General features: G+C 61.0%; 1 protein-coding gene across 5 annotated transcripts in view; it reads left to right on the top strand.

Annotated features, from left to right (window-relative positions):
• Positions 1 to 2,611: 2,611 nt before the first annotated feature.
• DLGAP3 (DLG associated protein 3) overlaps positions 2,612 to 17,445 on the top strand; it is a 62,175-nt gene continuing 47,341 nt past the window's right edge. For 2 of the 5 annotated variants that reach the window (XR_005985149.1, XM_041737837.1), the window contains exon 1: positions 6,510 to 6,627. The gene's annotated coding sequence lies outside the window, so the exon portion shown is untranslated. Of the gene's footprint in view, positions 2,649 to 6,174; positions 6,286 to 6,509; positions 6,628 to 10,465; positions 10,481 to 17,445 lie in introns of those variants that run through there. The other 3 variants (XM_041737838.1, XM_041737839.1, XM_041737840.1) reach the window with 3 other exon arrangements.

Below are 17,445 nucleotides of genomic sequence, written 5' to 3'. Positions count from 1 at the left end.
AGCACACTGCCCAGGGTGAGCCTGTCTGATTAATCTTAATCAGTAAATGGTTGTTGAATTAACAGATGAAAACTACATCATGTTCTCAATTCTAAAACACGTCAACCCTTGGATAACAGCCTTCAGAGAAAAGCAGAAAACCGTATTGAAGGTCCCTATCGGTTGCAGGACACGTTCCAATTTCAGAATAGCTAACAAAACGTTCATCATAGGACTCAGAAACCACGGTGGTGCCCCGGGTGTCCTATGTGATGGCTGGTCTTATCCTCCACGGAAAGCAAAGTGGTTCTTTCAGTTCTAAGGTGGGTTCCTGGGACCAACTTTCCACTTTCTTTTCTGTTATATCTGGTTTTGCCTGGTCCCTGGGCTGGAAATGAGCTGCAACCTTAGCTTAGATTGAAAATTCCTGATGGAAAGGCTCTCGTGGGCCGCAGGGCAAGGTAACCGTCCTGCCGGGCCCCCACCCCAGAGTCTAGATTTCCTTGGGCAAGGGCTTTCCACACTCCTTTTTGTCATTTGTGTCATGTGGGATCTTTAAAGAGTTCTCTGCAGCAAGGGGAACGGGCTTATTCCATTTTAACTTTTTTGGGGCCTGTGACTCCTACTTTCCCCGCCTCAGTTTCTCCCTTTATACAAGGAAGAGAGCCGGCAACCCCAGAGGGGGACCGGGCAAAGGGGGTAGTTGAGTGAATGTGGAGTCACAATGACTTGAACGTGTGTCCCTGAAGAGGAGGACAGCTAGGACAGCTGGTCTCCGAGGCTCCCGAGCCCTGGCTGGGGACCAGAACTGGCGGAGGCAGGCAGGGCGGAGGGGGGGCTCCAAGCAGCACAGGCCCCCTCTTCCCGGCGCCCACCGCACCCCGCGGAATCCGAACCCAGGACCAGCCCCTCCCCCGCTTTCCAGCCCCTCCCCCTGCGGCTTCCCCAGCAGCCCCCCCAGCCCCCCAGCGTCTCCCAGGCGCCGGACCGACTCCAGCCAGGAAGTGCTGCAGTCAGCTCTCCGCCTCCGGGCTGGACTGTCCCCTGCCCTCCCCGCAGCGCCCCGCACGGCCCAGGGCCGCGAGGTGGGCGGGCACAGGGGCTGGGGGGCCGCCGGCCGGCAGGTGGCCTGGGCCGCGCCGGTGTCAGGCTGGGGGGCCCCCCCCGTGCACAGCGCCCCTCCCTGGCCGCGGCTGGGGGGCGGCCCGCCGGGACCCCAAGAGCCTCCTGAGGGGATGCAGGGGGGGATACGGGGGACCCGAGGAGGCTCCCGAGGGGATGGGGGGGATGCGGGGTGGGGGATGCAGGGGGCGGACCTGAGGAGCCTCCCGAGGGGATGAGGGGGGATGCGGGGGGGGGGATACGAGGGGGGCCCGAGGAGCCTCCCGAGGGGATGCGGGGGGGGGATACGGGGGGACCCGAGGAGCCTCCCGAGGGGATGCGGGGGGGGGATACGGGGGGGGGCCGAGGAGCCGCCCGAGGGGATGGGGGGATACGGGGGGGGGCCGAGGAGCCGCCCGAGGGGATGGGGGATACGGGGGGGGGGCCGAGGAGCCGCCCGAGGGGATGGGGGGATACGGGGGGGGGGACGCGAGGAGCCGCCCGAGGGGATGCGGGGGGGGGGATACGGGGGGGGGCCGAGGAGCCGCCCGAGGGGATGGGGGGGATACGGGGGGGGGGACGCGAGGAGCCTCCCGAGGGGATGCGGGGGGGGGATACGGGGGGGGGGGCCGAGGAGCCGCGCGAGGGGATGCGGGGGGGGGATACGGGGGGACCCGAGGAGCCTCCCGAGGGGATGAGGGGGGATACGGGGGGGGGACCCGAGGAGCCTCCCGAGGGGATGGGGGGATACGGGGGGGGGGACCCGAGGAGCCTCCCGAGGGGATGGGGGGATACGGGGGGGGGACCCGAGGAGCCTCCCGAGGGGATGGGGGGATACGGGGGGGGGACCCGAGGAGCCTCCCGAGGGGATGGGGGGATACGGGGGGGGGGACCCGAGGAGCCTCCCGAGGGGATGGGGGGATACGGGGGGGGGGGACCCGAGGAGCCTCCCGAGGGGATGAGGGGGGATACGGGGGGGGGACCCGAGGAGCCTCCCGAGGGGATGAGGGGGGATACGGGGGGGGACCCGAGGAGCCTCCCGAGGGGATGAGGGGGGATACGGGGGGGGGACGCGAGGAGCCTCCCGAGGGGATGCGGGGGGGCTCCCGGGTGACACCCAGGCTGTGACCTGCCTCGGGGGGCGCGAGACCTGTGCCCGGGGCTGCCCGACCGTGTCCCCGGCTGCGCGTGGTGGCGACGCGGTGGCTGCCCGGGCCCGCGGCGCGGGTGGTCCCGGGGGGAGGGGCTGGCGGGGCGCCCGGGCCGCTGCGGGGGCAGGAGCGCGGCCGCCTGGGGCCCGGCAGGCGCGCGGGGGCGGGGGCGGGGGCGGGGGCGGGGGCGGGGGCGGAGCGCGCGGGCGGGATCCCCCCGCCTCCCCGTCCCGGTCCCCGGGAAATCCAGCCTCCGTGGCTTGGCCGCCTCCCGCTCCCGCTCCCGCTCCCGCGCCCGCAGCCGCCCGGCGCTCGCTCGGGGCCCCGCAGCCGGCGCGGCCCCTCCGCCGGGGGCTCCGCAGTGCCGCCCCCCGCCGCCCGCACCATGGCCCCCGGCCGGAGCCCCAGCCCGGCCAGGTAAGCGCGGGGGGCCGGGGCCGCGCCCTCGGCAGCGCCCCCCAGCCTCGGCCTGGCTGCGGCCCCGGCGCCGCCCACGCCCCGGGCGCCCGCGGCCTCGGCTCCCGGCCCGGGGCGGGGGGAGGGGGAGGGACGGGGAGGGACGGGGAGGGGGGGAGGGGGAGGGGGAGGGAGGGGAGGGGAGGGGAGGGAGGGAGCCCTGGGCCGCCCCCCCCGCCCCTGCAGGCGGCCGCGGCCGGACCCCGAGCAGGGGGGCTGCGGGCCGGCGGGGGCTCGCGGGGCTCGGGCCGCGGGGGCAGCGGAGGTGTCGGGGAGCCCCGGAGAGAAGTTTGCCTGCAGGTGTGCGAGCGTGCGAGCGTGTCACGGGGCCCGCGGTGAGTGTGCGAGTGTCCCCGCGTGGGTCTGCGGCCGCGGGCGCGGGCGCGGGCGCGGGTGCGGGTGCGGGCGCGGGTGCGGGTGCGCGGCGCGAGCGTGGAGTGTCGCTGTGTCCGCGGCCGTGTGCGAGGAGCGTGTGCGCGGCCGCCTCGCGTGCCTGTGTCTGTCCCTGCGAGCAGGGTGTGTGCCCTGAGCCTGTGCCTCCGTGAGTGGGTCCGGGCATCCGCGGCCTGTGTGTGTGTGTGTGTGTGTGTGTGTCAGGTGTATGTGAGCGGGGCTCACTCTGAGTCACAGCACCCGGGCTTTGTCCCTCCTTCCCGGCCGGGGACACCGCGGGCGGGCGCTGGGAGGCCTGGCGCTGGGAGATGAGGCTTGGCCCAGGTCGGGTCATCCCTCCCCGCCTGCGACTCCTGCCCCTGACTCAGGCAAGGGCTGCGCTGCGCTCCCCACCTTGAGGCTCACCTTCACCTCCCCAGGGGCCACCCCCCACGATGACGCCTGGGTCCTTGCTGCCTGTGGGGCCCCGGTGGTCGTGGTCGGCCCGGGGCGTGGAAGTGTGTGTGCTGCTAAGCATCTTGGGGCCTAGGAACTTGTGTCACCCCCGTGACGCTCACCAAGGGCCCCTTAGTGCCAGGAGCTGAGGAGGCCAGGTGGAAGCTGCTGTCCTGTTGTTAGTCATCAGAGCAGGTGGCTGTCTCCCAGACTTCCAAGTCCTAAATTTCCAAGTTCTGGGTCATTTGTTCAGGCCCTTGGCTCCAGGTGGGTCTGTGCTAAAGCTTTTGAAGTAAGAATAGTAAGAAAACAGCACCTTTGTATCAGTGCAGGGCCTTTGAAAAACTAACCCTCCCTCACCTCCTTCCTCTTATCCCCCCAACAGCCTCAGGAAGCAGGCAGGCCCGGTTAAGGCTCTGAAAGGGCCAGGATTCAGCTGTTTTTGTTTTTTGCCTACAAGAGCAGCAATTTCACGTAGTTCGGCTTAGTATGATGCCGGTTGACAGATGAGGGTGTTGAGGCTTCAGAGGTGAATGGCAGTTCTCCGGATTGCCCCCTGCTAACCAGCAGGGCAGAAGGACTCCAACCCAGGTCTTGGGGTGACTCGCAGAGTTGGGCTGGGCCAAGGCGAAAGAGTGGCGCTCCCTGGCGTCTTCTCTCTGACCCTGGGCCGCTGTGTCTCCCCCCACCCAGCGTTCCCTGAGTGCCGGGGCTACTTCTGCACCCAGCTGCCAAGGCCTAAAAGAGAGATTGGGGGAGAAGAGAGGAGGGAGGGAAGGGAGAGGCTTCGTGAGTTGGCAGTGAATCAGGGTCTAAAAAGGGAGCCGGGAGGGCTAGGGTGGCAGGTGTTTCTAAAAGGAACATGAGCATAGGATGAACAGCCTCAGAGGCAAGCCCTGCAGCCCCCACCCTCAATGCCCCCACTGATCCTGCACGTGGTGCCCACTGCATTTTATGCCAGGGGGCTCCCGTCCAAGGGGTGCGCTTGCATGGAGCTGTGGAACAACGGCCAGGAGGAGAACCTTGGGACTGACTTGCTCTAACCTCTTGATTCTAAAGTGAGGGCACTGAAGCCCAGAGAAGGGCGCGGACTTGCCCAAGGTCACACAGCAAACTTGCCTGTTCCTGGCGAGTCTCAGCCCGGAAACTTTCCAACCCTGCGTGTTGCTTTCCATTCCTGGACCCCCCGCCCGCCCCAGTCTATGCCCGTCAGAGCCGAGCAGAGGGGGTTTGAGGAGAAGAATCAAAGACCCAATAAGCCCGAGGCTGTAGATCCTTTAGCCTGGGACCCTTTATAAAAGAGAGGGCCAAGGGTTGGGGGTGGGCTTCGCGGCCATGCCCACCGCGGAGTAGGCCACGGGCTTGTCCGGATTCCTGCGTGTGAGGGGCCGGATCCGCTGAAGACCAGACTCGCAGACTCTCCGTGGCGGTGCCTGCTTTCAGCTGCCGCCTGGCACCTCACATCATCTCTCTCCAGCTGATGTTGGGGCTCGAGCTGGCCGGGCTCCATCTTCCTTCATCCCACCCAGTGTCTGATACATTCCGCCTCTAGCTGGCCTGACAGTCCTTATCTCATGGGTTCCTGTTGGGTAGAGAAACTTCTGGGGCTTTTCTGGTTTGGGGAGGGTCTGTAGTTACCCTTAAACCCTTTCGAATCACACTTTCCAGAAACCTAGGGTAAACGCTAAGATAATTGTCCCCATTTGCCAGATGGGAAGACTGGAATTCAGAGAGGGGGCCTTCTATTTGGTGTTTTTTTTTTTTTTTAATTTTTTTCTCTTAATCTGCTAAGATCAGTGGAAGGGTTTCTTGGAGTGAGGGGACTAGGCGGCAAATGACAGCCGAATCTTTTGCCTAGAGGGGCTCCTACAGACCCCTTCCAGGGTCTTGCCGTCTCCGCCGTCAGGAAGCCTTCCCAGAGTCTGATTTGATTCCCACTTGGTGGAGTCAACGTGTTGTCTCAGTGGGAGTTGGAGGACCAGCTGTGTGCCCTCCGCTGTACGAGCATCGGAGCATCGTGTCTTGCTGCCTTCTTTGCCCGCCTGCCCCCCCCCCCCCAGCCCGAGTCTGAAGACTGCTGGCTCAGCGGGCCTCCTGCCGTCTGGGGAGTCTGGGTTTGAGCTGGGGCGAGGCAGCGGCACCATCGTTATGGTAACGAGCTGCTAGCTCATTGTTGCTAATAACTCAATAACTCGTCAAGTCCCTGGGCTCCGGGGCAGCCTGCCTCCCCACCAGCCCTTGTCCCCAAGTCACAGAAAGGAAAAGTGAGGCTGCGAGGGAAGGGCCGATGAGTAAGGGTGTCTGGGGGAGAGGATGGCCTTGCCCTTGGGTCGCTTGGGGTCCGATTTATGCGTGGGATTACATAAATTTGTGTAGGATCGCCTGGGCTGTGACATGGGAATCCACCCAGAACATACTTGCACCGACCTGCACATGCTAGCTGACGTGTTCATGTGCTTGCCCAACAGCCCACATGCAAACATGCTTCCGAGCATCAGAACATGCTTGCGCCTGAATACTTGCCTCTACCATCTGCACATAAGGCACCCAAGAAATCTGGGTTTGTGGGGGTGTCCAGGTATGTGGGTGGGGATCTGATCCTTTTTTCTGATGCGGCTTCAAAGTGTCTTGTTAACAAAGGGCCAGAATGGTCCCGGGGTCCCTTCTTCCTCCCAGCCAAGAGCTCAGAATGGGAGCAGGCCGGGATGGAGGCGGGGGGCTCAAGCTCCCAGCTCCTGCAGGCTCCTGCCTCTGTGTCCTTTGAGCTCAGGTACCCCCTGCCCCCTTCACTCTCTGTTCTTTCCCATCCTCTCCTCTTCCTATGTGTAAATATTAAAGAGCTGAGCCTGCAGGGCTGATGTAGACATGGGGAGAGAATGAAATTAAAAAGGATTCCCTTGCCCCCATCCCGACACCCCCACCCTGCAGTCCCCCGCTCCTGCCTCCTCCCCTTTTTCTTCTCCCCTCCCCTCAATCCCTTCCACATGTCTCTCCTCCCCCCAGTCCAGATGGGAGCTGGCTCCTTCAGAAAGGGGGCTCCGATCGGGGTGTGGGGAGGTACCTCTCTCGGCCTCCCCCCACCACATCTGCCTACAGGGCTGGGAGCCCCCACGTGAGTATTTCTCTTATCTTCGGGGTGGTGGTTAAGAAGGAAAAAGTGGTTTTTAGAGCCAGCTGTGAGTGGCGTTGAGAGGCTCTGGGCTGAAAAGGAGGTGGGTGGGGTCCTCTCCCTGGGCTCCCTCAGGGAAGCCTCGTGGCTGGGTTTCCTTTCTCTCTTTGGACACAGAGGCGAGGGAGCAACAGCAGGTGCTCCCGGTGGCCAGGAGCCGAGCGTGGGCTGGGCAGGGGCTTGGGGCTCGGCGGGCGCGGTGGGGGTGTCAGGCGGGCGCCCCGGGGCGCGGGCTCTCTGGGAGCTGTCCCGAGTGCTGAACGGGCTCCGTGGGGACTGGCTCCTTCCCGGCCTCGGCCTCGGGGCTGAGCAGCGCTGCGCTGGGGCCCGTGTCAGGAAGGGGACCGAAGGGGACTGGGCCGCGCTCGGGGCTCACTAGCAGAATTCTCCGGGATGACCCACTTTCCAAGGATGGAGCCCGTGCATGGGGAGATAGATTTTGGGGTCCTCCCTGGGGCTTTAGGCCTCACGGTTAGTTATTAGCCATATTTGGGGGGGGAGGCCTCCTCTCTTCCTCTTCCAGTCCCCTCACCCCTCTCCCAGACCACTTTTCCGTGAGTGTGGGGGTGGCCATGGAGGGGGGTACCGTGGCGGCGAGCTCGCTCTTCTTCTGCATAGTTTTTAGTGCCATGAGCTTAGGGGTACGGACACCGGCTTTTTCTCCTCCCGGGCCCCCGAAGTTCAGGTTCAAGGCAGCTCTGGACTGGGAGAGCTTAGATTTTGCGAGTTAGGCCTGGGGGTACACAGAGCCCAGGAGTTCGGGACCATTTGCTTGACCGCATGGCATCCCTCTGCCCAGCATACTTGGAATCGAGACAGGGGACAGCGAAATATTCTGCAAGCCTGCCTCCTGCTCTCTGCCCACCCTAACCACAGCTCGGAGCAGCATTTGGGAGAGACTTTTGTTGGGGAGGAAGATTTCCAAGCAGAGGATTCAAGGAGTGGGTGGGGTTGTTCAGTGCCATGGAGCAGAGAAGGAGGAGGCTACTGGAGACAGGGCAATGGGGAAAGAGGAAGATCTAGGGGAAGAAAAACCCCCTCAAATTAGGGGGTAGGGTCTAGGTTTCAATCCTCAGCTTCCTTGGAAATCTATTCCCCACTAACCTAGCGCCGTCTCAATTTTCTTGTGCTTTGTCTTTGTAACTCTAAAGGGAATAGAGCAAGGAGTTATTTCTCCAGGTCCCTTCCCTTGTCATCCCAGGGGGATGAGAGCCAAATGTCAGGACATGCAGATGAGACTGTGGGGAACAACAGGCAGGAAGGGTTGATGGCAGCTTCACCTCCCAGCCCCAAGAGCACAATCAAATATTCAAATGGGATCCTTCTTGAGGGGAGAGCAGAGAAGGTTTCCAGATGATGCTGGGCAGAAACTGGGTGTGGCAGGGAGTTCAAGGAAAGGGGGGACGTATCCAGGGACCCCAAACCGAGCCAGTTTGTTCTTTCCCAGATGTGACTTGTAGTTAATAAGGAGCCCATCACCCATCATGTTTTTGATGTAACTCATCAGGATGATTCTTCCCTTCTCGCTGCTTGGGAGGAGCCGAGTTTTCCTATGCTGTGGGTGCTGGGAGGTGGTGGGTGTGGGTGTGGGTGCCTGTTTGGGGAGGGGAGGTGTTTGTGTTCCACTCAGCTCCCTCCGTTACATAACAGCTTTGATAAGACTTTACTTTGGAGCTGCTGCTACTGCCTGAAGCAGTCACCCCTCCACCCCCACATGCAATGCTGGATGTCCACCCCCCTCTCCCTGGCCCCTTGGAGAGTCCTGCTATCCATGATCTAATGTTCCAGCAGCCACTTTCCTGCTAGGAGGTGTCTTCAGTTTCCCTCCCTGCTCCCTACCCAGCTCATGGTTTGTTTTATTTTTGTTTTTTGTTTTGTTGTTTTTCTAAGTACTTGCTTCTTTTGTTATCTTGAGCCAAGGTCACCATCTTTACATTTTTAAGCCTTAAGGTCTGGCCTCTTTTTGGCAGGGTCCTTGGGCTGGGATGGAAGGGGTTCGCTGGACATCATGAAGTTGCCCTCTAGGGAGGAAGAGGGGGATCCCAGGAGGTTTTAGAGCCCAGAGATAATTTTCTGACTGTTCCTTCCTGCGCCCCAATAACTGTTTTGGAGTCTGGGAGCGGTGGGCCATACCCAGAGGTATGGGGAGGAAAAACTCAGGTCTCGATATTTTCTTCTTATGTCCCCCTTTTGGGGGTGGGGTGGGGGTGGCCTCTTAGGTGGAGGAAAAAGTGCACCTTGGGATGGGTGCACCTGCTTCGTTGGTACTGATTCCCCAGGTTGTCTGAGGAAATATTGGTTACTACAGGCATGGGACAAGGGGATAACAGCCCATTTTTAGAATGACTTTTTTTGTTTTGTTTTGTTTTTCCTGAGCGTGGGTGGGAATGGGGTGTGTCCAGGAGTGGGGCATATCCTATTGATAGTAGGAACAACTTTCCAAATGGAGAAGTGGGAGACTGGCAAGAAAGAGAGCAAGTGCAAACTTGTGATGTCCCTTGGAAAGGATATGGACTCCTGGCTTTGTGCGCGGGATAGAAGCCAGGGGAGGGGCTGGATAGCTCTGCTGTTCCGGCGCACGTGCCTGTGAGGGGGTATGTGACTGTGCATAGGTACACACATACGTGTAAGCATGCCGTATAAATGTGTACAAACACTTATGATTTCGTGTAGAAGCGTGGACATGTGTATACGTAGGCGTATGTGTGCATGACTCTATGCGTGCATCCTATATATATGTGACTTTGAAGGCAATGATTTAATTAAACCGGTACATGAGACAGTGTGTGTGTGTGCTGGGGTGCTCACCCAACAATGCATATATGGGAGTGGAAGTTTGCATGTGGGCATACATGTGGGGACACACATGTGCATATGTGAATTAGTAGCACATGAATTATGTACGTAAGCTGGGTCATGTGAATAAATGTGACACAGAGAGAGAGAGAGGGAGGGAGAGAGAGAGGTTCTGAACACTGGAGCTGCCCAGAAGCTGCTTTCCCACACGCTTAAATTTGATCCACCCTGATGCCTGTGGCTCTTCTCCAGAAAGCAGCCTCCTTGAGGTATCTCCAATTCTCAGGTCACGGGGACCCAACTGTTCCTCACTACCATCCACATGGTGGGGGTTTGCAGAGAAGCCTACACAGGCCTTGGACACAGCTGAGTGGGGGAGCCCAACCCAAGGCTATCGGAGGCTGGGGTGCTCAGGAGCGTGTGCAGGGAAAGAGTATGGGAGCTTAAACCTCGACATGACTTGAGACATTTCGAGAATCGAGGGGAACGAGGGGGGCTTGGTGGGTGAAGGGGGCAAGGATAATAGAGAAGCCCAAGCGTGTGCTTGGCATGAGCCTCACACTCGCGGGGCAGGTGGCGGTATGTGTGTACGTGTGCATGTGCATACCACCTGTCCGAGCTTTCATATGCCGCTCTTGGCATAATTGCACTAAGGTGTACGCGCATGAACGGATTGGCAGGAATGTGTGCACCAACATGGGGATTTGTCCGCACGTACCCGCCTGCTAACACACGTACACATGACCAGGGCGCGCAGAAGTATGTGGGTATGTGCTAACAGTGGCCTGATTGCAACCCGTGAGTGCATCCGTGTGCACCTACCTCACTCATCCACTCGCATGCTAGCAGCGGCCTGCACGTGGTTTCCTGCCACCCCCCGTGCCCCCCACAGTACCTCCATTCATTCAGCCAACGTTTATTCCATGCCCATGATCTGCCACATTCTGTGCTGAACACCGGGGAGGGTCCTCGACCTCAGGGAACTTATAATCTAGAGAAGGTAAGAGACCCGCACCAATTAAGGAGAGCGTTAGGGAAGGTTGTGTGACGCAAGTGTTCACGGGGGTGGTGGGGGCGTGGAGACCTAGACAGGGCTCGGTCAGTCCTGGAGCGGGGACGGGAGGGGTTGGTGAAGCGTCCACAGGAGAGGAGGCCTCTGAGCCCCTGCACGACGTGGGAATGGGTGGTCCCCAGGTGGGCAATGGTAGGGAAAGGGGTTGTGGTAAATGTCCCAACTGGTCTCCCTACTTCCACCGTTGCCAGCCCCTCCTCCACAGATCCTCCCCTGCAAAAGCAGTGAGATGAGGTCATGCCTCTCCCATGGCTTCTCGGCTTGGGGTGAGTCCATATGCTCAGTGGGGCCTGGGTGGCACGATTGCCGTATGTAAAATAGCTCCAGTCACCTCCCTGATCCCAGGTGCCACCCCTGCCAGGGCTTCCTTTCGGTGCCACCAAGACGGTAAGCACAGTCCCACCTCAAGGCCGTCGTGCTAATTTTTCCCTCAGCTTGAGCTGTTCTTCCCCCAGATATCCATGTGATTTGCTCTCGAGTCTTTGCTCAAAAGTCACTTTTTTTGGAGAGGCCTCACCCACCGTTTACCTTAGACGTCCGCTTGCCTTTCTGTCCCCTCCCTGCACAACGTTATCCAATCTATTTCTTATCATCTCTCTCTCTCTCTGAGGTAGGGAACCGAGGCCAGGGCCAGGGCCCGTGCGACGCTGGGGGGCTCGGGTGCCCCGAGGGGACAGGCATCCTCTCCATCCTAATATGCGTCCTGTACCAGAAAGCGAACTTCCTGACAGTGGGAGCTTCCTGGGTCATGTTCGCGGCTGCCCCTGCTGCGTCCAGAGGAGCCTGTGGCCCTGTAGGTCCCCGGCCTGCAGGTCCCCGGCCCGCAGTTGGCAGATCACGCAGGCGGCCAGTGAGGGGAATGGCTGGGGTAGGGCCAGGCTGTGGGGCAGGGGCCCAGCTGGGAGCCCCTGCAGTGGCTTCTGAGAGAACCCAGGGCGAGGGCCGCCCCGATGCCCAACCCTGGCGGTGGAAGTGGAGGAAAGGAGATGGGACGGGTGCGCCCCCGTGCACAGGCGAGCACACACAAGCACACGCGAGCACACGTGGGCACACGGAGGTATTTTGGGCAGCCTCGTCATTGCCTTGGCCGGAGGAGCCTAAGGGGGTGAAGAGGTATGTGCGTCCGCAGAGTGTGGGTCGGGGACAGCCCGCGGCCAGCTGGACCCCCTCCGGTTGACCTTGGCTGACCCTTCTCCCTTCCTCTGCGATCCCGTCACCACCGCACCATGCACCCACCCCTGCGGCCAGTGGGGGGGGGGGGCTCAGTGATACGGGGCTCCCGCCTTGGGGAGCAGTGTGGGCAACCCTGGGAGGGCCTCAGGGAGTCAGAGCCACGGACGCTTGGACACCCAGGGACCCAGGGCCCACCCTGGAGCGGACCGGGGGCCCGGTGTGCCCGGTAGGGCCCCGGGCAGGCAGCCTCCCCTACAGCACTTTCCGACCCTCCCTGCGCCGTCCTGGGTCCTGGGCCCGCGCCCCTGGTCGCGCTGGGCCACGCGTGGGCTCAGGAGCACTGGGCCCCCCCAGGCTGTGACGTGAATTCAGTCGTGTGGGGACACCCAGGGGAAAGGGACAGCTTTCCAGAGAACCGGCCAGGGCTGGGGGGCAGGGAGGGGGCTCTGGGGGCGGCTCCACTTTGGGCCATCCGGCCTCTCCCCAGAGGCCTGGGGTCGCGCTGGGGTCGCTCGGGAGGGACAGGCTTGGATGTCGGCCGGGAGGGGACCGCGGTGGTGGGAGGACTGGCCCCCGCAGCAGCAGCCCGTGCCCGCCGGGTGCCCGCCGGGTGCCCACTGGGTGCCCTAGGCCTGGGCGCGGGGCCTTGGGGCCCAGGCTCGCTGCATCCGGCCGGGGCGGGGGCGCGCTCCCCCCACCTGGCTCGGGGCTGGGGGCTGGGCCCAAGCTGCCGCCAGAGCCGCCCACCTGCCCGCGGTGTCATGGCAACGACTCTGCCCACGTGGACGCAGAGGAAGGGAGAAGAGAGGAGGTATCACGACAGCCGGGAGGATGGGAGGAGGCTCCCGGCCTGGGCGCTCACCCGCTGGGCAGGGGGCAGGAGCCATGGCGGCGGAGCGCAGTCCTGGGGCCTGGGGGCTGCTGACGGCCTTGGCCTGGGGGAGGGGCGCACCCTGGGGGAGCTGGGCTGTGGCTGTGCAGGTGTCGCCTCTCCGGCCCTGCAAGTCCTCCCAGCCCTGCAAGTCGGGCCGGCGCCTGGGGCTGAGGGGATGAGAGCCCGACCTACTTCTCCATTTTCTCACTATTTTTCAAAAGGAAAATGACCCACTTTTCAGCCAATGGGACTGGGGCCTGCTCCCAGGCCGATCCCGAGCCCCCCTGCCCAGGCCTCTGCCCCGGCCTCAGCCTGCCAGCTGAGTGTTGGACCTGCCCCCGGAGGGAAGCAGGTGCATCTGTGCAGAGGGTCCTTCCCCGCCGTCTGCGCCGGGCTGCGGAGGGGCCTGCTGACCCCACCTCGGCTCCACCTGGGCGGACCCCAGGGGCAGCCGCAGCCCCGGGCAGCCTGAGCGTCCTGCCTGCCACCCACAGACCCGTGCGGGACGCATCCGTGGTGGGGCAGAAAGGCCCTGGGGAGCTGGGGGAGGCCCGCCCTGTATGAGTGGGTGGTGCTGTGCTTCTTAAGCGTGGAAAGGGACAGCCTGTGGCCCTTGAGGACTGTGTCTGTCTGTCTGTCTGCCTGCCTGCCTGCTGGAGCTCCTCCCAGAGAAACTCCTAGAGGGTTCTGTTCTATGCCTCCCCTCCCAAGCCCCTCCCTCTCTCTATGATATTGGTCTGGGCCTCAGAGCTCCCTCCCTCCCTCGGCTATATTGGCCTGGGCCGGCTTGGGGGGTGATTAGGGATTTAATTATTTAGTTTCTCCAGCTCAATAGATTAATTCCATCCATCACAGGCAGGCTGAGCCTTCTTCCCCTTTCAGGGCCTCCTGGCCAACCCCAGAGGGAGGGAGCATCATTGCTCACCTGGGCCTAGTACAGGGTCTGGGAACAATGGACACAGTCTTGTTGGGGAGGATCTGGTGCATGACATTGAGCGGATGTGGGTGCCTGGGTGATGTGGGGCTCACAGGTGTATTTGTTGTGTGGGGTAAGCACGTGAGTGAGCGGGTATGTGAGGTCTGTACCTGTGCAGCCTCCGTGTGGACAAGCCTCACTGTCCGTTGGGTAAAAGTGCAGAAGTGTGTGACCCCTTGTGGGAACAAGTTAGTGTGTATCTGTGCACATTATGTGCTGGTGACTACGTACATGACGAGTGCCATGCGAGTCCTGCTGGGTGATCTGCATGGCTTTGTAATCTGACTTTGGATGAACACATATGTTAAGCTGTGAATAAGCGGCCTTGGCAACATGTGCCTGTGTGCGAGGGAGGGATGGCGGGGATGGAGGCTTTCTCAGGCCGAGTGATGAGTCAGGGCACACTGGGGGTCCCCCTGGGGGCCTCGTCAAACCGCTTCGGTCAGAGAGCCGGGCTCCTTGGGGCCTGCTTGGCCTTGGTCTCTCAGTGGTGGAGAATGTTGGGCGTGGACTCAAACCAGATGCCAGTCCCTCTTCGGCCACCTCTGTGACCTTGGCCACTTTTTGTCACGTTTCTAAGCCTCACTTCCCCATCTGTAAAACCGAAGTAAAAATGCTAGCTTCCGCAGAGGCCAGTTCGCGAGGGCTGCGTGGAGAAGTGCGTCCGAAGCGCCGGACACCATGGCTTTTTAGTTGCGGGCATTCCGAGCGCCGGACCGTGGACTCCAGAGTTGCAGGGCACTAGAGGTGGTGTGTGTGACACGTGTCCAGCACTTGAATCCACTCTATAACGTCCCCCAGAGCAGCCCTGCAACCTCTGCCTCCGCGCCTCGCCGGGTCCTCAGGGAACCCCCCACCCTGGAGCAGCTGCGGCTGCTGGGCCCTTCTGGCACAGCCACCGGCAGGCATTTCCCTCCTGCCTTCTTCTTGTCTCCTCTACAACCTGTGCCCCAGCTGAGGGGTACGAGCTCTCGATGGCTCAGTCACTGATCCTGAGGGTATTGAGCACCTACTGTATGCCGGGTCTGTCCATACTGAGACAGATCAGATGCATCTGGTTTTCCTGGAGCTTACGGCCTGCAAGCAAACGTTCGCTCTACTGTGCTGAAGTGTGGGACCTAAGAGGAGGTCGCAACGGCTGGAGCTGATGGGGAGGGCGCTCATGGGGAAGTTTTCTTGGGAGGACGGAGGCCTGCACTGCATCAGAGGCGAAGCTGAGAGGACAGGCCTTTCCTCTGGAAGGATCTCCTCTCCCCATGCTGTCTCCCCCTGTGGCCGTGGCTCCTGCTAAGCCCAGAAATCCAGAGAGGAGAGCAGAGGCTGAGGTAACCCAGAAGCTGGGAAGGGTGGGAGGTGTTACCCCCTAAACCTGGCACCCTGCCCACCAGCCAGGCTCCATGGGTCCCCATGGACTAGCCCTGTGCATGACCTCCCTGCAGGAGAGGCCCAGAGGAGGAGACAGGCCCCGATGTGGGCAGCGCCCGTCTACAAGCTCACACAGGTTGCTTACAGGACAGGGTGCTAACCGGGGGGCTGACCTAAATTCTGGACTCCATCGGACAACTGGGCCATAGGGCCTGGGCTGGCTGAGAAGCTGCTGCCCAGTGGACCCTCGCCACGGGCTTGGGATCCTCCCTGTTGTTCTCTGATGGCTCTAGCAGGATGAAGTCTGGAGGCCAGAGCCCCAGTGGCCCAAATGTCATCAAACACATACAAGTGAAGGGCGCTGAAGTCAGGAGAAGCCAGTGTATGCAGGGAGACCTGTTTGTCAGTTGCCTTGGATAGATCAGCTTTTTTTGTCATTGCGACAGCCTTAGGAGGTTTATTCTCCCCATTTTACAGATGAGCAAATTGAGAATCAGACATATAGAGCGGTTTTCCAGGGTCATCGGGTGGGCTGTGATATAATAGTTGGAGGCAGATGCCTATCTTCTCCATACCCAGCAGTAAGGTCCCCGGGCCTTCCCTTCCAGATCCCGACCGAAGAGAGGCACCATCCCTGGCTGGAGGGACTGGTGGGGCCTGCAAATCAAGGCCTCTGGTTGTCTCAGATGCCACCATCTTTGGCCACCAGGGCTGCTCTGCTAGTTTTAGCAGCTCGAGGTGCAAGAGGCCTCCAGAAGCAGCTCTGGCACACCAAGTCCTGGGTGAAACGTGAAACAAATGAATTTTCAGAGCACCTGTTTTTGATCCCAGCCCAAATGAGGCATGGCTCAGCCTCTGCCCAAGGCCCTTGGAGAGACCCTCTTGGAGGCCCTGCTTCCAGGCCTCACACATTCTAGTGGTCCCCCCACCCATTCTCAGTGGCATTGATGGATCTTTTCCCTGCTTAATTCTTAATCCTTATGACATCATGATGAGAAAGGAACTATTCTTGCTTCCATTTGGAAGTTGGGGAAACTGAACTCAAGAGAGACTACGAAGGGCCTTCCTTCGGCCCTGTGTCCAGTAAGTGGTGGGCCTGGGACGTGAACCCAAATAGTTTAACTCCAGACCCACGGTCTCTCTTATCAGCGCCCCTGACCAGGGTCCCTGAGAGTCTGGTTTTGGGAATCCTGCCCCGTGGCAAGTGGGCAGGGATGGCTTCCCCACTAGGCTTCTGCAAGGCCTTCAGGAGGGGGACACGTCGAGGCAGGAGAGCCTGAGAATGGGTTCACTCGGCAGGCCGGGAAGAGCAGGCTGAAGCCGGCGGCGGCGGCCGCAGTTAGGCGTGGGGGGTGGGGGGTGATGGCTGAGTTGAGCCTCACGGGGCCTTCAGCAGCCCTGGAGGAGGAGGCCTGACTTCTGCTCCTGGGGCCTCTCGGCTGATGGTGCCAGCCGGGGAGAGGAGCTGGGCCCAGGGAGCGGGAGCGAAGAGACCTGCGTGGGGCTGGTGGTGGACTCCGAACCCTGAGAGTCCCTCCTCAGAGCCTCAGTCCTCCCTGCAGTGTGGGGAGGCCATCTCCCCGCTCTTTCTTCTTCTGTCCCCCGAATGCCTTCCTCGAACCGTGCCAAGGGGGCGCATCTGGAGGGACCCACATGCCACTGGCAAAGAGCCATCCGGACCTGCCCAGTTGAGATGGGCTAGAGGAGTATGAGAGCAGGGCTGGGCTTGGAGGCTGGATGTCTAATACCAAATCCTTCAAGGGCTCGCTAAAGCCTGTAGAGGGAAAGGACTAGAGGTCCCTTCTATGCCCCGCTGGGCACAGGAGAAGAGTGGGTGAAGGTGGCAAGTGAGGACTTTCATTCTTATAAATAGATACATATTTTTTAAGATTTATTTACATATTTACTTTAAAGAGAGGGGCATGCATGAGGGGGCAGAGGCAGAGGCAGAGGGAGAGCATCCCCCAAGCAGACTCCCCACTGAGTGCAGAGCCTGACATGGGCCTCGAGCCCGTGACCCTAAGATCATGACCTGAGCTGAAATCGAGAGTCGCCCACTTAACTGGCCGAGCCCCCCAGGGGCCCCCAGATGGGTATCGTTTTGAGCGCCTGTAATACCAGGCGTTGTTTGTGACACTCAGAATCCTGCAGCACCTGAGACAGACACGGTCCGCGTCCTGCTGGGGCTTATGTCCTCCTATGGGGAAACATACTATAAACATGTAATAGAGAAAGAAAATAATTTCAAAGGGCAATAAGTGCGGGGAAGACAATGAAGCAGGGTGATGGAGAGCATGCCTGGGGGGTGGGGCTCAACTCCAGCTGGTGAGTGGTCAGGGAAGGCCTCTCTGAGCCGAGACCTGCAAGATGAGGCAGAGGAAGCCATGGGAATATCTGGGGCAGAGCGTTCCAGCAGAGAGAACATCAAGTGCAAAGCCCCCTGAGGTGGGATTTTCAAAGAGATTATAGGTAGTGTGGGTTATTCACAGACTGAGCACTGTCCAA

This window comes from Vulpes lagopus, chromosome 23 (genome assembly GCF_018345385.1).
Source record: "Vulpes lagopus strain Blue_001 chromosome 23, ASM1834538v1, whole genome shotgun sequence".
NCBI classification, from domain to species: Eukaryota; Metazoa; Chordata; class Mammalia; order Carnivora; family Canidae; genus Vulpes; species Vulpes lagopus.
The sequence above is the reverse complement of the archived record's forward strand: the minus strand, read 5'-3'. Positions and strand labels throughout refer to the sequence as shown.